The 27,447-nt window shown below is 36.0% G+C and overlaps 1 protein-coding gene and 1 non-coding gene across 3 annotated transcripts in view; both read right to left on the reverse strand.

Moving 5' to 3' along the window:
* Positions 1 to 27,447, reverse strand: part of LOC141437778 (uncharacterized) — a 166,531-nt gene that overhangs the window by 102,974 nt on the left and 36,110 nt on the right. The window lies entirely within an intron of this gene.
* TRNAK-UUU (transfer RNA lysine (anticodon UUU)) lies at positions 5,930 to 6,002 on the reverse strand. Its single transcript has one exon. It is a non-coding gene; the product is annotated as a tRNA-Lys (tRNA).

A 27,447-nucleotide genomic window follows, 5' to 3' on the forward strand; every position in this document is an offset into this window, starting at 1 on the left:
CGGTCTCCTACGGATTGATGTACGTAGGTACTCGTACGGTTGCTTTTTTTACACAATAAAACTAAATTCATTGCGGACGTGAGCACTATTATTAAGGAAAAACTCTTTGTACTAACATGCTCGTTAGGAGTTGGGCTAAAGCTTGATGAAAAAAAAATGTGATGATTAAAGAATCGATTACAGAATAACAAATGTCCGATCATCCGATAAATTTTTTGCTCACTAGCACAAACAACTCGTGTCATTTCATGAGGTGACCTACAACAAAAAGAGCATTAAAAATTATAGATCTGACACTAAATAACGTTCTGTGTATGAACGTGAGCATGAAGGATTAGCCAAATGGTGAGCATCATAAATACACAGTAGCTGTACTAATGCTAGTTAACTAGATACAATCGAAAAAACAAAATCGTTTCGCAGGTTTCGTTTTCATTTGTTTGACTCTCCACACATCGGGCAAAGAAATCATTATGAAATTGATTGAAAAGGTTTACCCTGTGTGCGATTCAGTATACGACTGTATACAAAATATGTAAGTACACTACACCACTTCGGCGTTACCTGAAGTTTAATTTTCACACAATGCATCCGTCCCTTACGCACACGCCAACTGGGTAGACAGGGATAGATGCCTCATGTCGCCGACAAAACCCGAACATGTTTAGCCTTCCCCAGTTAATCGCTCCCTTCAGCATAAGGCATAGTTCAAGATAAAGTTGAATCGATGCCATAAAGCAAATTGCCGCTATTAAATTGGGAAACACGCAATGCGGGTATTTGCACACCTGGCCTTAATACCTAGCTTTTAGGGTTACTTAAAGGTAAGTGATTTGAGTTACCATAATGCAGCGTTTGGTTTTATCAATGGGCTATGAATATGTTTGATGAAAATTGACAGGAATTGCCAGTGACCAATTATTTAGTAGTAAATTGATACAATTCAAAAGTACTTCTTCTTCCAAGGCGCTACACTTTTGTAAGAGTGGTTGTGGTCGTCTGCTGAGGATTGGTAGCGAACGTTCATGCTTTTCACGTTTACGTTCGGAGTTTGAAGTTCGTACTTGGCAATAAAGAGCGCCCACTCTCATATCTTTTATGACACGCACGGAAAGAGATGAATTGAAAAAAAAAAGGATAGCTGGCTGGTTAGGATTAGTATGTAGCATTGCTAATATTGCTAAAACTGATTTTGTAAGACATCACCTAACTTTTAGCTACTAGTAGGTCTTATTGTTGTAACTCAAGTTAAGACTATGTTACAAGCAACATTTTTTTTTTGTTATTGTTAGCAAATCATTCTTTTCAGTGAGCGGGCCGCCCTATTCGAAAACTAGCTCAACCTAAATAAGGCCTCAGTAGTATTTCCAAAAAATCCGCAATTATTATTTAGTAGGTAATTGTAAAACCTAACTAGCTATTATAATATAAGTATATAAAATTAATGCTATATTAATCTGGAATAGTGTAGCTTTCTGTTTGTGAAATAATTTGACATATAAATAGGTTCAGTAGTTCCAGAGATTATCGCAAACAAACACACAAAGTTCACCTCTTTATGTTTTAGTAATCACCTTGTGTGACGCATTTTGTACAGCACCTACACAATTATTTAAATTGAATTTAACGTTTATTGATCCAAGAATGCAGTTCAAACTTGTAAAGACGTGTATAATATTGTTGCATGTATTTATGCAATGTGCGTATACGCATCGCATCGGTGTGTACCAGTTAACGCGAAACGCACAACGGGGCGCCAATAACTTGTTATAGCTTGTGACGAAACTTTAAGCCGATAAAGTTTAGTTTTATTGTTACAAAGAGAAAACAGCAATGATAGAGTCTCAAGACTCTCAAGGGACATGAAATTTTTCAGGATTGGTTTTCTAACGTAAATGAAGACCACGATGGGAATTTCTGCGGGAATGTAATAAAATCACGGAATTTCAATTCAACTGCCAGACCTAATGAATAATCCAGGCAAGCAAATCCATATTCAAGAGTATAACAAAGTCTCATAATAAGTTTGCAATGATTTTAAAATCGCATCTCCCAACTTATTCAAACAAATTTGCAGCCGCAAAACCCCTACTGAAATATTTACCAAAAAAAAACTCTCAAGCCTTAAAGTTAGTCTGTTAGGTCTGAACTTCAGAGGTTATTCCCGGCAGATGAACTATAGCAGAGCTGGTGACCTACGCAGATCGGACTTTGACCCTTCCAGTTAACGATGTGCAAATGTCAGCGTTAGTAAAGAACAGCAATCGAATAAATATTAGTTAATGAATGACTACACCATGAATGAATGGCAGTCACTGTACATATAAGTATAACTTATAAAAACTACTGGAGCTAGAGACTTGAAATTTAGCAGAAGACACAATTGTGTTTGTCAACGTGAAATTTGCAGGGAAAAACTTCCTGTGGGATAGGGGGACAGGGAACTAAGATTATTTCAAAATGAGGCATTTTTTATTCTTCCACGGGTGCGAAAACTCGGGAATAAACTTGTTATGAATATATTAATATTATCCGTAACCGTCAAACTAAAAACTTCTTCATACTTATATGCCGCAAACGAACGTGCGTTCAAAAGCAGCGGCACTGGATGCAAGTCACGAACACGCAACGCTTTGTCGGCGGTGAATGCGTTAATGTATGACAAAAAATCAGAGGTATAAACGTACAGAAGAAAATATTAACAAGTCAGGAGTTCACTAGTTTACGAGGACATTTCTGCAATAATTTGTATCACAAGTGATAAACGTATGCATGCACGTATGTAGCTAATAATTCCCTAGCAGATAACTAAGTAAAGGAAATACCACTTCGCACCCCGGTGATAACATATGCGAAATACCTAAAATGTTGGCAATTTTCCTAAAATAAATTCGTTTTAATTGTATATTTCAGAGCTACCTAAATTGTAATGTACCATCGCATACTAGGATTGTTGAAACACTCGCCACTGTTTATAATTTAGGCGAGTTGTAGGTAAAGGTCACATTATACTCGTAGTAAATATTGTAATTATTAAACCAGAATAGTTTTACCCGAAATTAAGAGCCATTTCACGCCGGTGAAATTCCTGGCACGTGAGGTTTCCCATCTTAAGCCTCTAGGTTGGCAACGCGTCTGCAATACCCCTGCAGATGTTTATGGGCGGTGGTGATCTCTTACCATCAGGAGACCCACTTACTCGTTTGCCATCCAGTCGAATAATAAATAAATAAAAAACGCATTTGTTTTTTAAGCTAAAGGTAAGGACTTTGGCAATACATTTCACCCGATTGAAAGTTGTAATCCATCATCAACGCTTTCATATCGATGAATTTACAAAAGACCGTCGCATTGCGGTTTGCGGTAAGGTCGTGATTCTCAGAATACACCAATGGTGGTTAATTTTTATGCTGGCCAAAACTTTACCCCAAGCTTTGCCAGTAAAGGTAAATTTTGGGTACACAAAAAAAAACCAACATAGGACACTATTGAAGTCACATGTATACGACAGATTTAACAGAAGAAATTACAGCGGCAATAAATGGCAGAAAAAAAAGTATTGAGCGTGGTAAAACCTACGAGGACTTTGCATTGTGAATTTAAAACGTGCGCTGTGGGATTTCCAATGTCATGAACTTAAAAAAAAAAAGTCAAACAATACTCGCACTTCAGTTACAAACACGTGGCAAAGAAAACCCCAAGAGAGTTAGTGTCACGACCTGTTAGAAAATGTGTAAACAAGTGTGGTTCATGATCAATTTGAAAATACGTCATAGCTAATTCAAAACACATATAAATTGTGACGGCAAAAGTATCATTATTAAAATAACGATTACTTAAAGTAACAAGTTTCTTGTATTTTAGGTTGTAAGTGAACTAGAAAATCCTACTGTATTCAACTACAATTCTTTTAGTTTCAATTAAATTATGATTGGATTTGTGGATAATTTTACTACCTGTAAATTTTAAGAGCTGTCAGCTGTATAAATAAACGTTAAATTATTAAAAATAAAAATAAGGTGAGTTTGTTTCTTGATAGTTTCTTTAACAAACTGCAATAAAGCAGATGGGTGGTTCTACTCAGGAGGGACGAAAATGAAGTGATTTTTGACACATTTTTTTGGCATCTAAGGTCAGAAAGTAGCTTGACGTCAAGCTTAGGTCTTTCTTTGACTGATTCCAAACGGGCCAGTCAAAAAAATAAAATATACCAAATGTATAACCATTCAAGAAAATATGGGTCCAGGAGACTGAGGCTATAGAACAGGATACTGAGTATATTGATACAAAAGAACTTATTTTATTTATTAAAATCCCTGCGTCGTCGTCACATTATTTTTTAAGCGGAGACATTTCTTACAATATAACGTACGCAACGCATACGCTCAGTTTCAGAACAGGTTCAAGCTGGCAACAATTAACACTAACCTCATATAAATGCAAATTTGAAGTCTATATATTTTGAAAGATACTTAATTATTATACATTTATCCAATTTAAGTGTTCAGACTGCGTGTTGTGTGCGTGTGATATGGATGAACTAGCGCCATCTGTTTAACTAAGTATACAACTCAACTAAACACTACAACTTACGCCATCTAGTGTTAAGCGTGGTAACGTGTAAGTTCGCTAAACAGTAACTGACGACCCAGCGTGTCGTGTGACCCAGTCAGAATGTTAGAGACTTCAGTGATATAACGATACGTTAGTATAACACTAGGTGGCGCTGAAACACAATAAATCTTGTTTAGTAGCAAATAATTCGCGTACAAATATAATTTAAACAATGTAAGATAAAGCAAAATGGAATAAATATAATAAAACATAGCGAGCGTCGGCAGGCCAAACAACAGCTAATTTATAATTTCTAAATATGAAGATGAGATTGGGCTTGTAGCACTGTAACAGAATCTTTTGATAATAATACCTCCTATCTATAGATTTTGACAATTTGATAATGTTTAAAAAGGACTTGTGTACGTACCGCAACAATACCTAACAAAAGAAAAATAAAAGCAAGCTATGAAACGGGGAGATTGATTTTTTACCCTACTTACCTATATAATTTCGCTTTGAATTTTATTTATACAACGAGGACCGTCATAAAGTTTCCTTGTTTTCTGAATTTAGCGGCTGTTTTATTTATTTAATAAGTTATTGACATTAATTAGGTACAAGATAAAAGAAATCACATTTTTTGTTTCTCATTGCTGTAATAAGCAATAGCAATTTTCAAAATGATCTTTTTTTTTTAAATCAATGATTTACCCAAATTAATATTTTGCCCTCCTAAACCAAAAGGCGCTATCTAAAAAAAAACACGAGTTAGGGTTACTCTGTAGGGTAGCTTAAGACATTCTGCGTCACATGGTTTAAATAACTCGTGTTTTTTTTGAGATAGCGCCTTTTAGCTGAGGGCATTATTTTGGCACCCAAATCGTCAACGGACTTTTAAGGTATGTATCTAAGCTCTTTTTTGTTAGCGAGCGAGCCTATCACAGGGGTTATTTTATTATCATTCAATCATTAGATTTCGCTTATGTAGAGCTATTCTGTACTAACTTATGCCCACGGGAAGTACCTATTTATTAAAAATTAGAGAATAAAATTATCTTATGTCGTTCCCAGGGTCTCAAACTACATACATCTCCCTCCATACCAAATTTCATTATAATCGGTTCAGCGGTTTAAGCGTGGAAAGGTAATAGACAGTTACTTTCGCATTTACGTATAATATTAGTAAGGAAGGCAAGGATGCGTGGTCTGACAAAATTGACTGATCCAATAACAGACTTCTAAATAAAAAAATAGGAATATTAAAAAAAAAATCTTTTTCATGTTTTTTAATGTTATGACGTATTTACTCATTTTTCGACCTTGATTTTAATACATTTTACCTATTACAGAAAAATAAAAACATAAAAAGAGCCGCCCGAACAGGGACTTGAACCCTGGACCCTTGGATTAAAAGTCCAATGCTCTACCGACTGAGCTATCCGGGCTCTTGCCTAACTCGCCGTAATGTAGATATAGGTTCGGGCAGTAAATATTTTCCATTTAATCACGTTCATTGTCAAATTCATTTTCAGTGTAAAATAACCGTAACATACTATTCATTTATTTACGTGTAGTATTAAATACAAATAACGAAACCGCTTGATACACTTACACGCAAATGGAAATAATACCGCTACTCGACACTAGATGGCGCTGTGTTCAGCGCCATCTACTGGAATTCACTCAGTTACTCATTCATTATAAATAGAATGTGTAAATTGGTGTTTTTTTAATACTATAGTAAGCGTTCATTGAATAATTGGATCAGTCTCCTTTTTCAATCATAGATAGACAAGTTATTGAACAAGGCCGTATTGTCTTTGTCTAACGTGCGGGCGCTCGCGATTGCATTCACCATCTCTTTCTATCCACAACTATGCCTTATGGTAGAATGAAGTGGTGAAAACAATTACGATTTCCAATTCATATTTATTTCACAATGCCTACTAGTAATACTTACCTATCTGGAAGTGGATTGCTTTTCATATACCTACAGAGCTTAGCGGCAAAAAATCTGGCCCTCAAATGTATGCAGTAAATAGGTAATTTTGTATGAGGGTGGGCCAAATTTTGAGCTGCTGAGTAGGTATATAATAATCATAGCATAGATAGACTATGATAATATCGGAAATAAAGTGGCCAGTATTTTTCCTAATGGTGCTTGAAAACAACAATGTGTCAGCAGTGCTGTTAATATTATCGAACAATGGTACTAAAAACAACGTGTCTCTAGTACCATCGATAGAACTGGCGATATATAAGTGTGTCACTAGTTCTATTCATGGTATATCCAATGGTACAATAAGTTTATAAACTTCTGAGCAAAATATTCGAACACGCTTCTACGCCTTGACAATAGAGTCGGTTTCACATATTTTTGATCAAACTTTTGCTTAAAAGATTTAGAACTCGGCTGTACTACAGCAATAAAGAAGTGCCTATTGCTCACCTTGTAATTTTTTTTATCTGTGTATCTGTTTTCTGTATCGCTTACTATGTCTGGTGTACAATAAAGAGTCTGTATTGTATTGTAATAAAGGGGTGGATTGCTAATAATAATCATAGCATAAACTATGATTGTTAATATTATCGGACAATGGTACTAAAAAGAACATGTGTCTAGTACAATTGATGGTACATATTATTGGTATTATCCAATGGTACTACAGAAATAAAAAGGGCTCCGTGTTGTCAAACGCGCGCGATAGCATTCACCTTCTCTTTCTATTGTTTCTATCCACATAAAGTCTGTCCACGATAAAATCTGGTCATGCACGATCTGGTGTATCTTTGTAATGAATGCTAATTTTCAAGCAGCACTTTTTTAAAGTAATTAGTGGTTATTGAAACTACATAACGAAAATACAATCATAATAAAATGCTAGAGCGTCTGTCAATTTTAGCTTAATGTATTTCACTGTGCTTAAATTGCTTTGTACGGCGTTTTTTGATAATGATAATCTTCAGTCGTTTCCAACTCCAATGCCACAATTGTATTTATATTTTCATAAGCTGTTTTACGCTCATTAGGACATCTTTCATAAAATAATCATGATGCAACTGTTTTCTACTTGGGGGAGTCGGGAAAACTTTTAAAATGTAAGCACCAAAAGTAGTATTGTTTATATGGGAGGCATTTTTCTGTCAAAAAGGCAAATTCACCAAAACTAAAACACATCCAAATGACCTCAATCTGAAGTCAATTCTAAAAATGTTTGCTGTTGTGAAAAGACAATGTAATAAGCTATAAATAAAGTGGATTGAACAATTTAAAAAATAAATATTGCTGCTTGCACAGTTGTGTTTCGTCGTGGAGAGTAAGACAGCCGTTGAAATTACTGGCCCTTGAGGTATTCCATCTTAGGCCTCTAGGTTGGCAACACATCTGCAATACCCGTGGTGTTGCAGATGTTTATGGGTGGTGGTGATCTCTTACCAACAGGAGACCCACTTGCTCGTTTGCTATCAAGTCGAATAAAAAAAAAGGCTGTACCGATTTTGATGAAACATGTCTAAGAAACATCGCTAGAAAACCTGCTTTCAAATAAAAAAAACCGCATTCAAATCGGTCCGCCCGTTTAAGAGCTACGGAGCCACAGACAGAAACACACAGACACACATAGCGGTCAAACTTCACCCCTACCCCCCTCTAAAACACCCCTCTTTTTGCGTCGGAAGTTAAAAGTTCTGCTTGAAAATTAGCATTCCTTACAAAGATACACCAGATCATGCATGACCAAATTTTATCGTGGACAGACTTTACTATGCCTTATGACAGAATGAAGTGGCGGAAACGATTGCGATTCCCAATGCGTTAAACAATAAAGTCTCAGGTCACTATGACATCACAATTCCTCCAGATTGAGGACTAATCCTTCTGGAAGACAAAGATAACGGTGACATTAAACTCCGCAACAGCTTTGATTGTCGATCTGCGAGAAAGAAAGAGATGCACTGAGTGCAACCATAAAAATAAAAGCGAAATGTGTTGCTCGTTGCTGCCATAACAGATAGCAGATGACTAACAAATCAAATTTACATTGGGCATACGAAAAGCGTCATTTTTCTCGCAATTTCCAAGGAATGTAATTAAGCTGGAATTAATTGCCTTGACACAAGCGGTCGTACTTCATAACTAGCTATTTATATGTTAAATCCGAAGTACGGGTTTGGAATATGTAACTAGTTGTCTGATTCAGGATCCCATTTCACGTCAGATTTTTCACATCCCCGTCTATATGCGTCTCAATGCAGGGCACAGGCCTCCTCTTAGGATGAGAGGGCTTGGGCCGTAGTACCCACGCGAGTCGAGTGCTAATCAGGAACATCGCCAGTGTTTAAAAAGGTAAATAATCTTCTTATTATAAAGAAGGCTTCTTGAAGTTACATCGATTTTACACCTTACTCTTATTCTGTTATTTGGCATTTACGTGTCACATCGTACTGTTAGCAGAAAACTATCTTTTTTTTCACCACATGTATAGTCGTTAATTAAGCAGCATTACCATTTTCTATGACATTTTTCTGACATAAGAATAAAATCTATAAGGCTGATTGCCACATTGATTTGGCAATGAAAAAAGCCTTTAGCGTTTTAAGAAAAACAACTGTCATTGAACGAGTGGGTGGTAAAATTGAATTTCTAAGTCGACTATAATATTACTACCCATGTCCGTCGATATCTTCGCCGCCAGTAAACCGATTTCAATTGTTCTATTTTTATTCGATAAGTAGGTATGTGTCAGAGATTATCCTTTCTATATGAAGATCAGTTCAGACGTTTTAATATTATTCACATTATGAAATCAGTAAATGTTACAAGAAAAAAGTAATGAAAAGATTGAAAAGTAATGATCCGAAGGAATTGCGGTTAGTGTACGCCCTCGTATGTGGCGACCCGGAATAAACGACAACAATGCACAGCCGGATAATTTAAATCCTTAGAGCAATAAGTACACGAGGGTTTGAATAATTAGGTCATACAATGTATAAAGCCATTCACTTCGAGACGACAATTACAGGTCGCACATTAATGAATTAGGTAGGTACTTAATTTTTTTTACATATCGTCACTACTTTAAAAAAAAACTCGTATCTCAAAGTAGATAATTTTTCTGAGTGGACCTTATGAACATTAATGTCAAGGTTAAATTTTGTTGACATTTTTTTCAAAGTAGTGACGATATGCTACGTGTTTTTAGTCTTACATGTCTTAGATTTAGTGCACTAAGGGCGTGGAAAACATTAAATCTTAAGGTAAAGTAAAGGAGTTGTTTACTTTGAATGTCTTACTGCCCCCTTAGCAGCCTAACTCCATTACAATGAATTTAATTTAGGACTAATAAAAAAAATGTTATCCTTGCCATCCTTTCAACGCAACGATGAACTTCATAACCCCCTGGACACAATGCTGCTTTCTCCCGGCGTCAGCCATTCACACTCAATGGATGAGTGAACGAAGCAGATATTAGTAGCAAAACCTGCTGAATTTGCCGTAGGACTATTAGGCCATTAGTAAAAAAAAAAATCTAAAAAGAAAAGAACAACCTAACCTAAGGCAGATTTTAGCAAAGATTTTAAGAAGCTCTAAACCTCATCAGAGGAAGGCACTCTGAAACTGGAATTAATTTTCATTGTACGCTGCGTGCCTTGTATGGCTTTAGAAATTTTTAATTACTTAGGTAAATGGCCTTTCGCTTGATGAGAAATTAAATTCTAATTTCTAGCCTATGCCTAGTCACCTACACTAATGTGACGCTACGCTATCGCTAATGCTTCTTAAAATATCTGCAAAAATCGTTATTGCCGCTTTCTAGTTGGTTATTAAGTCACTAAAAATTTTATGAGTTACAGTGATTGAAGAAATCGACAGCGAGAAAATCTTTCGTCTCGCTTACGCCAATGATTTTTTGCAGTAAACGAAAGAGAATCTCGCTGTATTGACGTCGAGTCTACACGTTAATTCGACAAGGTGAAGCGAAATGACGCCTCGAGACGGAGCCGTGAAACAACGGCAAATTCCTACGAAGTAAACATAATGGCGTACACGAATCCATGAAATACACGTAACTTTTGCTATCAGTGTGACGTTGGCGACTGGACGTCACAAAAATCGTATAGAATTGATCTCACTGGCAAAAAGAGTCGTTTTGAATCGGCAAATTTAATCGTGTGTATCACTGTGTACTTTTCTCAATTGATGTCTGCCATCGAATTTATTATGATATTAAGTATCATTAGGTTTCAGAGAGGTAAAGTCTGCCTTCCATTAAAAAAGTGTAATGAGTGGAAACAAAGGTAACAGACTAAACAGACCATAGTAACAATTATTCTTATCCAGTGGAATCACATTTATACAGTTCAACATTGCGAATTAAATGGGCTCCGTACAGAGCCCGCTCCGCTTGCAGTGGAAGGTACGTTTGAACCTGTAGGCTAGGCAGTATGTTTAATACAAATGTTTCGGTTGTGATGACCGTGACCGTGACCAGACTGCGCGGCGTGGTATCGTCACCACGGCCGTCGCAAACTTTCGTGAAAACCGCGAAGGTTTGTGAAATATGTATGAGACTGAACGCTGAACTAAAAACTTCGTAATTTGCTGTGCAAATCACGTGCAAGTAGATGATTTAATTATTCTGCGTCAATGACAATGAAATACAACTACATATTTACTTTGCTAGTCCGCATGTGGCGCATACATACTTTTATGCAGAAAACAATTTTGGAGTAGCAAGGTAAAAAGTAGTAGTTGATTGATGCTTTAATTTTCCATATCCGCAGATCACGTGAACTGATACAGCCACTGTATTTTTGTATCAGATTGACCGTGGCGATGTAAAATTACCAGGACAAAAGCCTTTAAGACATACAGGCTTGAGGTTTTCTCAAGCGCTTTAATATTAAAGAGCTAAACCTGAGTTGAATGTGTTATTGAGATCAAGATATGTAGGTTTTTTAAGCTATACATAAGTACTCATCTAATTTTCACGGTGAATTTGCCAATGAGTATCAATTCTTCACGACATCTCCATATTTTTTTGTATAAAACATTGCATTGCCTTTGAAAAGTCTGCGTGTTTAAAACAAGCGTTTAGAATTCGTCTCGAAACGTCATTATTATCAGCGAATGACTCACGGTGTACGTCGCAAACGGTTGTAGTACCTGTAACAGAAAGTTGGTCAGTTAGTGCAATGATTAGTGCAACTTAGCGAGGCAACAAGGTTTGTTACAAGACTACTTTTGGAATTTACAATAATGATAAATCCGCCTTGGATAAAGTCAGGAGGATAATCACCATTGGATATTAATGGATATCTAATGTTTGTTCATTTTTCGTGTATACATTTCGTTTACTTTAACGAAATTGTTAACGGCTTCATGAACGGGCTATCTTGTTGACTGCAGAGACTTACAAAGTATACTGGGTCTGAAGGGAGTTTAGAAGCGGAACAGTTGACTCTGCATACTGCATACCTACCTAGAGGAGCTCTAATTGAGCCACGCTTGAAGTCAGGATGGAAGGGTTCAAAGTGAATGGCTACCTTTGGAAGGCTGACTAACAAGAACTTCTGGAGGGTTGTTATTTTGTGTCTGTGGGATATTTCTCGTAAAGCGGTGTCTTCATTCAGCAGCTAACAGGCAGCTAACATAAAAAGTAAACAATGGAAGGGTAAGTTAAAATTAGTAGATAAATTACATAAAAATGCTGTATACGAATCTGATAAATAACGTCTATAGATGTCAATGGTGTTACATAAAAAATAACCAATTTAAAGAGCGATAAAAATGTCTCAACTTATGGAATAATAGGTACTTTATACAACCTCTTGTATAACAATTCGCAGATCATAAAAAAAGCCGATACGTTAACATGTTTTTGAAGTGCATTCACTACTATTTCTGGAACCTTAGATATAAATGACTCATGCTTGCTTCCCTTTCGGACGAGCTTAGTGGTCAGAAAAGGACAAGCTCTGTCTATAAAATTAGTGTAGGTAGCAGTAAGGACCTCTGGAATGTGGCTCTTAACTCGGCATAGCCATTTATAACGATACACGTGCTTCTAATGGTAAATATTTTAATATCATCTTTATATTATATGTTAACATCATGTCAGCCTTTGTTTTTGCTGTGCATAAATGTAATTTAAAATAATTGAAATCGATCGTACATAAGTTTTAATTTAACTGAGCTATTATAAGAGTAATTCATTTAATTGAATAATTTAACTAATTAAAGTGCAAAATAATGTGGGCATTGTAAAATTAACATAAAAAAAAAAACGATCAAGTGCGATTCGAACTCGCACATTAAGGTTTCGTACAATTAAGCAACCGCCTTTACTTGTGTTATGTACGAGGTTTTATTTTGCCAAAATTCATAATACTAAGTCAACAGATAGTACCCAAAGGGTCAAGATTTTGGTATGAAAATATACTTTCATGCTCGCGTGTTTTAATTTCGAGTCCTACGTGCTCCTCAAAAAAATGGTCTTAGAAGACAGACGGACAACAAAGTTAATTAGAGTTCTTTTTCCTTTTGAGTTAAGGAACCTTACAAATAAATTCCAATGCAATAAATTTAATTACTAATTACACAAACCGTCAGACATTTATTATATTGCCTACTTCTATGTACCTGATGATCAGGTAAGGTATAGTCGAACAAACTGAACCATAACCCAGGGTGGAACCTTTGCGCTACGAATGTTATGTTGACATCTCATACTTTTGTCAAGGAAATCATAGTGAAATTGATTATTAAAATGTTCCACCCTGGGCAGTGGCGGATTTATGTTTTTTATGAGTGTAGGCCACTTTATATCCGCCGCCCTATGTAACTTTCTAAAATAATATTTTTTTGAAATCTGCCGCCCCTAGGCCGCGGCCTATATGGCCTATTTATAAATCCAGGACTGACCCTGGGTCATGATTCAGTTTGTTCGACTGTACATAGAAGGAGACAATAAATAAATGACTATCTGTGTGGTTCTATCCTAAACTTTTAAATAATGTATCTTGTATGAGATAAATGATTAGTTGGAGCACTAACAATTAAATTACACAAAAAGGAGTAAGCGCTTGGATCAAGTTGGATCTATTTGATGAAATAATAACTAGAAATAACCTTTATTAATTAATAAGTGCCCCGCAGGCAGGCAGACACAGCTTTACAAAAGACGTGACGTTTGTAATTCAAAAAACATAAAAATTACAGTGTAAATATATACTGCTTCTCCTGTCGATAAGAAAGTATGAATGAAAACTAGTTATGCAACGTTCGACATAATCTATAGCGCGCTATCTACGCGGTCAACGACCTATTTGACGTGGTATTATACTTACTAAGTAGTTACTGAGGCTTTTAACTTTAACCAAAAAGCTATACCTATTCCGTACGTGGTTAATACTTCAATCGAGGGTCCATACTTTCTGGTTATTCAAATAAATAAATAGATATTTGTGTTTTTCCTCGATCAGCAACAGACAAAATGTATCATTAAAATGGAATGTAAAAGACTTCTACTTCAAATTCTGAAGGCATAAAGTTTATCCACAACTAAAATAATCGTTATGAAAAAAAACCTAAATATGTATACTTTAACTTCACCTCTGACATTATAAAGATAAAGAAAATAACCTTTGATCACCATCGCTTTTACACGCATATAACTTTAGTTTTCTTAGTTTACTTTAATTTTAATATTTCGCATGAATTATATGAAATAGCGTTACATAAAATCGCCTCCACTTTTGTTCAGTTATGAGTTAAATAAGCAGAAAGAGAAGTACACATATTCCATAGATAAAAAAGTGATATTTCATTTCACAGTATATAATAAATTAAGAAAATCAGGTCTATTGGATTTCATTATGCTACTAAAAATACAACAATAACAGGGAAGACTGGTGCGTGCGTAAGTATCAAGTCTTAAAACCAAACCTCAGCTAGATACAGAAGAAATCAGATGTTTAATTTTGTGCTGCCTACACCTTTTATAGGCACAAAATTTGAATTAGTTTGTAATTAAAATTATCACCTTCTACTTCTACAATTTTTAGTATTAAGGTACGCAAGAGCTGCAAATTGATGAAGTGAAGTGTACTTGACTTACAGATATTATCGTAATTGGCGATGCGTGCGCCTCGCTTCGTCAGCTCGAAAACAACCATCCGATTTTGTAGGCGATAGACAAATTAATTAAGAGCAGGCGTTAGGCAGAGTTGATTTACGGGCAGAAACAATTGATGACAACAAATGAAATGTAATAAGAGAATTAGGTTCGGCAACGCCTATTGACGCGCCTAGGCCAGACAGAAAGGCAGGCTTTGGCCATTACAACAAATATGTCTATTAGTCAGGCACGGCTAATCAATATGCTTTTAGCTGGCGAAATATTTAGGTTGGATTGTGTTTCGGATGTAGACTAGATATACATTATTTGAGAGCAAATACAACGAAACCGGTCTTAGGTAATGTGCTATACTATTCTATAACAGAAGTGGATAAGCGGTAACGATGAAAATGATCTATCTATTACCTTTGGCAGTAGTCGTGTGACGATCATTTTTAACTTTGCAGCTGCTTATTCACTTCGGCTGATTACTGTACTAAATAGTTACAATAAGGTTACAATACTTGCGTACTTAAATTACTTAAAACCTAAAATTTGTGAGTTACATTTGTAGTCAAATTGCTCCTCAACTTATCTTTGGAGTTACAAGCGATTATTTCGTAAAATAAACCAGGTGGCAATTTATTGCAAATGCTTGATAGTCGCACACCTGTGGATTGTTACGTGCCATTATTATATTCTAGCAGAAAGAACTTAAAATTATAGATATAATCCGAACAATTACATGCAAGATTGTTTCTCAAATTTGTCACGAAATACCTACCAGTGCAGCAGTGCTTATAATTAAACAAACCTGAATTATGCCCAAAACCATATAGAGAATGATTTGTACTGAAGCCGTTGCACAAATGATTCATTGCGATTACATAACAAAGAAATCATTGATGGTGTTTGACCTAATGACATCAACGCGAGTGCACCAGTAAGGTGTGTTCTACTTTGATGCCCCACAGTTGGCCTTACATGGCACAAATTTGTGGCATCATTTTATCAAGGATGCTGGTTACCTCCTCGATTCACAAATGAGATAATGGGTGGACAACAGTTTCAAGAATTTCCACATAGCCGACAACTAACCACTTTAACAGGTTTTAGTATCACCTACGATCGACCTTGGAAATTATATTGACCTTCCAAGGAATCTTGTAATTAGTAAATACGTCGCCACGGCATAAAACAGCCGCGTAGCACGTTTTAATACTTGCGTGAGAGAGGTAAATCGTGATTTGAAATTAAAAAATATTTCAACGCAAGAGAAATAAAAATGTATAAAAGAAAATTCGGGTAGGCACACAAGAAAGAAGTTCTTTTTGGTCTTAAATTTGAATTTATTAAAAGTATAGGTACACTTTTATTAGGAATTAATCAAGAACCGGCCAGAACGTCTTGTTCCGCGATGCTGTAGATTGCTTTCTGATCGGGCATTCTTACCTGCAATTCAAGGTAGAACAGAACAGAGTCTGTAGGTCTGTGGCGGAGAGAGAGAGAGAGAGAGAGAGAGGGGGGGGAGAGGAGAGAGAGAGAGAGAGAGAGAGAGAGAGAGAGAGAGAGAGAGAGACAGAGAGCAATATCTGACACAACAAGCGTCAGATATTTTTTCACGCTCCGCTGAGGCAGATATTAATGCTGGTGACTGTACAAAATCTTGCTTAAATAGCGGATGCTCTATTTGACTACTGTTTCAATTGAAAAATGCAGCGTGTCCATCATAATCGGCAAATATCTGGGTCACCCGGCTAGTCGAGGTTAATACATTTAAGGTCACACAAATTATCCGTCCGTCTTTTGAGATCATCAAATATTGTTAATCCAAAAAACAAACAACAAATAGTTGAATTTAAAAACGCAATAGTTTTGAGATACGTATAATATGCAATTAGCTGGATCGTTCATGTAGCAAAAATGAAGACGACGCTGTAATTTTTGAGAATACCGATATTAATTTAGTAAAATTCCGGATTTTCAATTCAGCTGCCAAACCTAATGGTTCATGTGCACGAAGTCGTAGGTAAAGACTAGTGGATAATAAAATAACGATTACCGATTTCAAAAGAACGGAAAACCAAATTTAAATGCAGGAAGCGACTACAACCAGCGACCGGAACTTCAGACTGTCACGCGAGCGCCGTCTGTAAGTTTCGGCATCCGTGTTACACACACTTAATTGATCGAATTAAGCGAGCTTCGATATCGACTTAATTGAGATTTAGTACCCGATAATAATATTAACATCGACGATGCACTTAAATCTGCAAAAAATAAGACAATGACAATAATAGATAAACATAAAGAAATAAAGTTGTGTGAAACTATACCTTTAGAACAAGTAGTTTAGATATACTTTTGACGAAATTGCAGTTTGGATATAAGATTTGCGTGATCAACCAGGTAAATTTGATGTAGCTCAATAAAGGGCAGCTGTTGCTACGGTGTACTAACAATCAATTGGAAAATTGTGCGAATTCACATTTTTTTAATTAAACTAGTTCACTTATTTTCTTCTTCCTGAGCCTTAAATACGTAAAGATTGAGTTGATTGATTGTTCTGGAGGTCGATTCATTTCAATATCCTCCTATATTCATTTATTTTTCAAGTATTGCGTCCAGGTTAAAGAAGATCACGGAAATAATGTACCAACAGACTTAAAGTTAGTTTTAAGCTGGATTGCGCTTATAATGTAGACGAATGTAAATAAGCAGAAACAAGTTTCGCATAAAATTGTTTTACTACACAGAAAACCACTTCTGCGGACAGACAGCGCGGTGTTCTTGTTATATTTGTTTAATCATGCGACAACGACTGTAGATTTAGTCTGCAGTGAGCGGTATTGTTTTAAACCGATGGCTTTAGCTTGAAAAAAAAAAAAGTGTTTTTCATAATGCCTTGCCGGCTATTCTTTAAAACAATATTTTTTCGGCAGTGATAAACGACGGTTTAAAGCAGCGGTTGATGCCCTAAGGTGAATAAACACTAATCTGTTTTTTTTTATTATTGATTCAGATGACAGTCGAATTACTGACTTTACTGGTTATCCTTTACACTACTAATAGATCACTACATCACTAGATCACCTTAATTGAAGGCAGCCAAACACAGTATTAACGCATAATAATGATGCGATTTATTTGGCATATTGGCATATCGAACTATACGTATTTATCTAAACGTCTCTTGCAGTTAGGCCAGCCGTCATGGTCATATAAACAATAATTAATATGACATTTGACCAAGTGAAGGTGAATAAAAACATTGTTGATATTTGTAAATATTATTACGGTACTATTCAATGGAAAAAATCAATTGTGTAAACAAATGTGGTGACTGACATTGACACTTGACTGACGACTGGCTGACTGACTGACTGACGTTGGCTCTAGTGATGTGAAAGCTCTTTAAGATACTTCAATCAGCAGTAAATAGTTATTTTGAATTTACTCATATTTCATTATTTAATGTAATCCCTAAGTTTAATTTTTAAAAATGGCGAATCACGTATTCTCTTAGTCCTGTTCAAGAGTCATTCACAATGTTTCCATGTCCCTTTTAACTTAAAATGTTTAATAGCATTTTCAAGAAGTTTTAGAATTATATCTTCAAATATATACCTAACGTTTCTTCCATACAAACTTTCACTTCATGTTCAAAACTTAAACTCCCTTTATACCCCTTTAAGGGTAGAATTTTTAAAATGGTGAAACATGTATATCCACTTATATTTTTTGACGTATATTTTCCCCAAGGTTTATGATGGAGTATTTTAGAATTGAAAGGGTCAGTTAAAATATGGATTAATTTAGATTTTTTTGCTGCTTAAGTAGCGTAGTAGAAAAAGCCAACCTGAGATATGTGTGCATAGGAGAAATTTGTATCTTGACTCCTGTCCAACGGTGGTGTAGGGGTTATAGTACGCAGTACGGATTGCTGAGGACCTAGGTTCGATTCCCAGCGCTGGTCTCTTTTTCTGGTTTTTCTGTGCATCCATGTCTCAGTTTGTATTTTCGATATAATTTAGAAGAGGCATTTTTAAATTTACATAAGACAGGGAAATGAGAGTAGACACAGGGAAGTGATTTAAAATGATTTTTGGTCCAACAATGGACTCCACAGTAAATATGATACTAGTAAATAGAAATGTACATAATTTCTACTAAAATACTATTTTATCGTCCAACTAGTGTTTACCCGCGGCTTCGCACACGTAAATCATTAGGTCCAGCAGCTGAAATACTGGGATTTTTAAAAATTGCCGTGGGAATTCCCGAAAATTAAATCGTTGTTTTCATTGACATTACATTAAAAACAATCATGGTCAAATTTCATGACTCTAAGCCCAGCGGTTATTAGTTCGAAAGTTATCCCTATCTCGTGGGAATATCGAAATAAAAAGTAGGCTATGTTTTATTCCAGATGTCAAACTATCTACATAACAATTTTCATGACTCTAAGCTGAGCGGTTGTTATTTCAAGATTTTATCCCTATCCCATGAGAATATCGGGATAAAAAGTATCTTATGTTGTAATCCAGGTTATCTAACTTTCCGCCAAATTTCATCCAAATCCGTTCAGCCGTTTCAGCGTGAAGAAGTAACAAACATATTCACTCACTCACTCACAAACTTTCACATTTATAATATTAGTAGGATTAGTAGGATATAGTAGGAAGTAGGATAGTAGGATAGGATTAGAAACCTTTATAAACCTTCATTAAATAGTGTAACTTAACACAAATAATTAATTTGCAGAGCCAGCCATAATTATCGGTAGGTAAGGTTGGTTCAGTCAAATAATTAATTTTGTTGGTACAGCACTAAATTTCCAGAGACTAGACCGACCATAGACCAACTTCGGTGAGGAAAAAATTATCATGTCAATTTGACAAATATAACGGATTTTCGTCTTCCAATTAATTCTATAAAATAAACATATTTACACGATTATTTAATGATAAAATGGTTGTTAAAAACAGTGGTGAGCTCATTGAGATGTGAATATGATCGGGATTGGCGTTCAAATGCAAGTAACTACGGAGTAATCGTGAAAAATTGCTTTGTTTACACAATTGATTTTTTCCATTGAATAGTACTTATATGCTAATCGAAACAGTTAAAAGCAAAAGTGCACTACAGAATGTTATGATGAAATACAAATTAGGAAAGCCATTCTTACGAGGGCCAAAAAAAACTATTCGAGAGAACTGAATATTTATGTGCGCCAAGATGTCAGTAGTCTAATTAAAAGCAACAGCTGCCATTTTATGTACAAAAACTACAAGTCTAGATTCTTATGCTACTCGTAATCGTAATTCAGCTTTTTGCAAAAATATTGCACTAGACATTTATTGTGCATAAAACGTGGAGTCTACAAATAACTCTGAAATAAAAACAACAACACGAAAAGCGAAAAATTGGAACTTATTTTTGTTTCGTCTAATTACTTTCAAGGCACAGGCCATTTCTGCCAAATCTGTCGTGAAAAGAGATTAATTTCAATTAAAAGACGTCGAGACTCACGAGGCGGGTGGTGAGACCATTTTGTAATACGTCGGTGCGCAGGCGCCGGTGTCGCAGACGCCACGCCACTGACACAGTGAGCGCCACAGGACAAAAAGAGCGAGTGTGGCATTGCCAACTTTTTTCACTTGGGCGATTCGCAAGTGGACGTGTGAAATTGTACAACAGCGGTGTGGCGTCACTATTAAAGGTAACCAACCAAAGCTTGTAATTAATAGAAAACAGTTTGTTAGGCACCTATGCTGTAGGTACTGAAATGACACTGAACTTACTGCAAATCAAAATCACGTTTCATACCTTATACCGACAGTTCTGAAGTTTTGAGCTTACAGTTTATACTTAGATGGTACTGCGATTAGATTAGGAATGAAACTGATAATTATTCCATAATAATAAACTTGGGACAGAGTGTACTATTCAACTACAAACTTTTAATCCCATTATATAAATAAGTAGATACTATTATATTTTACGAGCTTTTATTTAGTTTTACTTGTCCCGTTGTCTGTCTGTCTGTCTGTAGTCAAATATTGCAAGTTAAATTTGATCAACTTCCAGTAGTCAGATTGACTTGAAATTTGGTATACTTATGTAAATCGCGTGACAATACAATAATCTAGTAGTGACATCCTGGTAGTCCAGCCAGGATCGTCTCCGCAGGACGGAATTCTTCAACGGTTAATAGCATCAACTTGAAATTTGGTATGCAAATGTAGTTTGGGTGACAATGCAAGTACAGTCAACAAAAAGTACAGTCAGCAAAAAAGCTTGTACTTATTAAAAATGTTTTTTTGTATGGTTAGGATATTTAAGGTACGAGCACGCTATGTGTGAAGTAGTTAAATTTTATCGACCGCAGTAAACCTAATCAGACAATTTATTCCATTCTTAGAATTTGATATCTGTTGATAAAATATCAATTCTATTTTTGGACATGCTATAAATTTCCGGTAAACCTAGTGTCACAATCACAACCAACAACAACATCATTATATGCACCAGTAAGGAATATTTTACCGGGTAAGTACAACCACAGGGCGGCCACGCCATACAAAATACGCGTTCTTGAATCTACATAGGCACGACGACGTCTGTACACGCGTCAATGTGTGCGTAAGACACACAGGGCTGACTATCGCAAAGCCCTAGTACTATAGGGTATGTAGGTATGGCTTAGATGTGTAAATAAATGTAATCGTTAATCATATATTTTTATTTAAACCTACATAAATGTGTCTGTCTATGTATTTAAGCATTATTATTTTAAATTACTTAAATAAATATATGACTACAAACTTGAACGAATTATTCGGTACCTAATTAGTTCATGTGTTTCATGTATTAATTGCGATACTTTTAGAAAGCATTATTTATTTACAAAAGGAAGTAGGCAGGGTAGGAACCTCAATTTCTCGCGCGCCCACTGACAAGTTGGCGCTTGCTCGCGGACTCACGGCCACAGAGCCGAGCAATGAACTGCCGGCGCGCGGATTTCACGGAAAATTATGTGACTTTGTACGAGCGACAAATTATTAGAATATGATTGATTTTCGAGTTTTTAGGAAATAAATACAAATGAATGTTTTATAAATTAAAGTTTATTGTTTTAATCATTTGAGACCTTATTAATTAAAGATTAATTACACTAAAATATTTCCTTTTAAAGGATTTGTCTCTGAACATTCGATTGTTAAATGGTATGTACTTAATATGTAATTATTGCTCCCGAAATTAGTGCCGTGCGACGGTGCGACCGACATACTCGTACATCGCGTCGCGCGCCCGACTGCTTTCCTGCGGTTTTCCTGCAATCTGCGCTTGAGGGGTGGGGTAACTCGCTCGAACCGGTGCGGGGCGGAGCGTGGTAATTCTGTACGTCAGTACTATTATAAAGTGATTAAGTTGAATACATTTGCCACTAAACTTAATTCAGTTTATTCCGAGTAAACGCACCTTTCAACTAGATGGAGTTCAACAATCATTAGTCAAAAGTTACAAACATAAGACTAACCGCTTTCAGTCAGTAAATTTAGACGCCGATGCTGCATGGACGAGCTACAATCATGCCACGTGCCAACTATTTAATGTGGTATAACAGCAAGAGATTAGTACACGCACTTCTTATTTACAATTAATGACAACATTTTAAAAGGAATTGAAATAAAAGTATTTGTACTTCCTTCCAGTAACTACTTTTTCGTCTCTCCTTACTCATGCGTGCATGTTTTCTATAATTACCTACATATATTTTTCTAAACAATACTTATTCATCAGTGAAACTTAATCCTTTTTGAATCGCAACTTCTGTGATGATCCATTTTTTAGCCGATTGCCCCGAAGTAGGGTTATTATTATTAAGCAATAAACTCGCAGCGCTTTGTCACAGAATAAGATAAGCGAGAAGGAGATGTATGTATGTACATGGCTTTTTAGCCACTATGAGCGCCTGGCAACTTAATATCGCGCGACATTTCTATTCTTATTATTATATCTGTAAAATGCCGGCCTGAGCCTTTGATGAAACTGTTAAGTGTTGTCATAGAAACTACACTTTTTTAATACCATTTTAATCTAGAAGCGTTATACTTTAAAAATGCTAGTGCCAACTAGGTTACTCGTGTCGTGTCGTGCCTGACGTTACGTCAAAAAACATAGAGTAATATATTACGGGCATCGGTTCCATTTGAGAAGCTTACTCTTTCTGGGAACACAGTACGTCATTTAAAACAATCGAAAATTCAAATATTTGCACGGCTATGTGTATAGCAGACACACATGTGATGCAGCGACATACGCACAAGAACATTATGAATAAAAGAGAAAAATCAATTTTCTGAATAGTAATTTAACAACAATAGGTAGCTTGTCAACAGCTCAGCTATGGATAACAAATTTAATTTGATTTGAGTACTTACCTCAGAAACGCGTTTTCGTTTTGTGGTAAGTGAACTGTATCAGAAAAAGTTATCCAATAAGGTTTATTACACGTGCCGTCGTGTTTTGCTGTCTAGCCCGTGTCTACTTTGGTTTCTTTTCACATCGCGTGTATTTAGTTTTAACTGACGGAAGAAATAATGTCTATGTATTTTTATAATAACGAGTTCATTGACCCGTTTACTTAACTTGTAGATAATATGGTATTTTAATGTTTTTGCTGACATGTTCAAGGAAGTACCTAATTTGCTCATCAGACGAAGTGTGAAGTAGTGTCCAAACTACCTGTAAGGGTTAAAATAATTAACGATGGAAAGTTACCAGTCATGAATACTCTTCCTCCTTTTACTACTTCAAGCAACAACATAAATACAAAAAAATAAATACTAAATTGGATGTAAGACTAAGAATCAGAAGTTTACGAGATAAGGGATATGAAAACCGGGAAAAAGTTGTATTTATACCTAACAAAAAATGTGATACCGAGAATAAAGATAAAAAGGAAAAGCTTTTCTTCATACTCAGACGCAAAGCACTATTTAACTTGAAGCTTATTACGCGAAAGAAAGCAGACAGCTTGTAGACAGCATACAATGGCCGGACCAAAACTGGGTTAATTGAAGACAACAGCCCATCGCCGACGGCCGACGTCGAGATCCGATCTCCGTACGGACTAAATTAATACTGTAATAAACTATTCATTCGGAATTACGAACGACAGCGTTTTACGTTGTAATAATAATAACGTAACGCTTGCTGCGAGAATTTAATAGCTCCGTAAGTGGTTACTGCATTTTGACATCGTTCAAAATGAGAGAAAGTATTTTCTGTAGACGTTTTTCATATTTTACAACACACCAATTCTGCTCAATTTCTTCACTTTACATGTTTAATTTAATTTGGGGGTATCAAAATATTTAAGCTATTTATTTGGGGAACTTTCTCTTATGCACAGGTCTGCAATGCGACAGGCAATCTTTGTACATTGATTTCTAACGGTATTACGTCATAAATCTGTTCAGCGTTGGCCTTGATTCCGCACGATCCTGAATAAGTTCTAGATGTTCACTTCTTTATTGGTCAGCTTAAATTCCATAGCGAAGTTGATGCAAAATCTCGCCATAAATCGATTTACTGTCCTACAATGAAAGCAAATCAAAGCGGGAAAGTGTGTTTTCGTGTCGTTTATCAATAGTTATGTCCAATTTTGATGCAAAGCGTTACCGAGCGAACAATACTTTACAGTACAATAACGCTACGTAAACGGTACACTGCTTCCTGGCTCACGGACATTCGGCGAATACTAAACGCGGTTTCAAAACTGCAAACGATATTGGTGAACACGCGTCTTAACAGTTCAATTTTAGAAGTACACTAAATAATATAATTAGTAGTTCATTGGAATTTGCAAGGAAAAATGGATTTTTGGGTTGTGCCAAAACCGTAAGCCCACTTGGCGCGTCTGCAACGTAACTCAACATCCACTTAACCGATCGAGCGGAAATTTGGAACGTACGTGAATGTAATGTATATGTAAGTATTTCGAAATTAGCAGTCAAGCAAAATATCGATTTTAACGAACCAAGAAAGAATTAACTGAAAGTATAATTATCTACATTTTAAAGTAACGTTATTTTTTCAGTTAACGGTGAATCAGAGTATGACTCACGGCGTGATGCTGGTGAAACGTAAAATAGGATAAGTAGTGGAAGAAAAACAGATATGATATAGAATCTTGTCATCGCTATGTCTGTACCTAATCCACCTCCGTTTTTTTACACCCACGGTAGTCACTGGTAACTGAACCAGAGCATAGTTCAACAACATTGTTAGGAGTGAAATCGGTAATGTTAGTATCTAAAATCTTCGAACAATAGCAGATGCGTCATTGACGTTTTCTTTGATGACTTCATTGAAAGAGTTTTACTCTATCGATGCTGTTGAAGGTGGAATCACATTAAGGCAGCAGGAGTCATAAATTATCCAATCTTAATAAAAAAACATAGTTTTTAAAGAACAATAAAAATAGAGTTAGTTAAAATAATGTTTAAAGTGGTTAAATAAATCGCAGCGCATCCTTTGGAAAATCTTGCCAAAAAACTAGTAGAAAAAAAAGTAAACGAACGGCCCCAATTTACGAAACAAATATTTTGCTCTTTAAAAGATTAAACTAAAAACAGTCGGTGTTAACATTTATTAACGAACATAATCTGGAAAAAAAACCAACTAAAGTAGGCAAATACCTATTAACAAGTAAATTCAATGAACCAATTAAGTAATTGAGTCTGCATAACATTATAAATAACAAAGAGTTCATTGATAATGGCGTGGACAGGAGGAAGGCGCTGCGGCCAACCGTTCCGGGAAGCGGCCGCAGACGGTGCGCAGACGCCGTGACGTCACCACGTGACCAGCCAAATGGGGCAGCGGGGCTGATACGAAACTTGTGTTACTTTTAAACAGACTTTTACACAGTTGTACATGTACGTAGGAACACTTCTAAATTGGGATTTTTTCTAAACTAACCACATAAAGGATACCAGAGATAGAAATTGAAAGTCCAGAGATAGCAGTCAAACACTGTGTAGCTAAAGAAAAGAACCATCGAGATGATGTGAATCGTTGTAATTAACAACAAATAGTTATCTTTACTACGTACGAGGCGGCATTTATTGAGGCATGTACTCGTTTGTAGCAAAGCAATTAATGAAGTAAAATAACACACTAAGCCGTTTTCAAGGACAGACACTACGTAAATACATAAGACATTGCCCTTTATGGAAAACATTCGCATAACTCGCAACTCAGGCGTGCGTGGCATCGTCAGAAAAACAAGTTGTCAACCTTAAAAGAAAAAGTTGAAAACCCATGTAGATTGTTGTGGTAGATAATTAATCTTGATATAAGTGGATAGGATACCAAGGTGGCAGGGTTGGCTTGATTAAATCACTTTGATTGATTTTTCATACAAACGAAAATTTAAATTTTAAATAAAAGAGAGATACATACACGTTAATCTAATCACATTGTGTTAGTTATTATAATATTGAAAAAAAAAAACAGCTTTTTCCGTTCCTAATCTGTTCCTGACTTGAGAATGTACAAATCCAACCGAAGGTGGAAAAGACTCTTTCCACTGATGCTGACGATGCGATGGCCCCAAATAACTGTCTCAAAATTGGGTATATTTATTTTGTTTTGCGTATCTTCATATTTATTCGTATTTTTGCGTCTTAGATTTTTTTTTCCAATTAATCGAAAAAAGTTTTGTGGCGGTGTCAACGTACGTACAGTGCAGGACGCCACCTATATCCGCCATTGATGAAATGATATAAAAATAATCATTGCGGGGGCACGCCTCCTTAGCGTGTGAGAAAAAGCCTCCGCGAGCTTCAGTTTGCACGTCGAAGATGGAAATGTGAACGGGAAATCTTGAATGCTGATGAGCAAAAATATCTCACTAATCTCGCTATAGGCCGTTTTCATATTAAAAAGACTGATGCTTTTTTTTTTGTCCGACCACGTATACTCCAGGTGCCTTAAGGATGTTGTACGATCCATTCAGAAACTTTTTTTTTCTTTCTTTCTTCTCCTCAACTTAGTTGTATCGAATCATGAAGTCATTATGCGTGTTAAACGAATTGTACTCAGAATACAATTCTCATTGCGCGCAAGAACGTGCGCTGCAACTAAAGAATGCACTTCCGCCAATCCCTAAAGTCGAAGCCTTGGCTACCACTTCGGCTGCGCACGCAAAGTGATTTGTTTTGTACGTTTCGTTGGGTACAGGAGAACCGAGCCCACCGCGTCACAGCAGGCTATTAATACATCAAATTCTTACAAAAGATTCGATAGCGTACCTATTCAATGTAGAATTGTACATCTAGGTAGGTATACACCTACCTATAGGTGTGCAATTGTACATTGATGTCTAGAATAATATTTTGCGAAGGAAAGAATATCACGAAAGATGATGAAGGTAACGTAAGACTGAGTAAAGCTGAACTATGAAGAGATTACATTAAAACTTTATTTTTCATTTAATTTTTACTGTTAGAAGTATAGTTTCCAGTTGGTAAGAAAGACTTACAAACTACTCGCAATGAAATATATTTTAAGATATTAAGATATGTAAGGGCACTTACCTATACAGATAGAAGAGGCAATAAAAAACGCCAACAAAAAACGCCGCCAAAAAAGACAACTAAAAAGTAAAAAATAATTATGCACTACCTACCTGTTGCCCGCGACTTCATCTGCGAAGAATTCGTTTACCCCTATCCCGCGGAGACTATGCTGATTTCCC

The sequence above is a fragment of the Choristoneura fumiferana genome, chromosome 18, assembly GCF_025370935.1.
Source record: "Choristoneura fumiferana chromosome 18, NRCan_CFum_1, whole genome shotgun sequence".
Taxonomy (NCBI): domain Eukaryota; kingdom Metazoa; phylum Arthropoda; class Insecta; order Lepidoptera; family Tortricidae; genus Choristoneura; species Choristoneura fumiferana.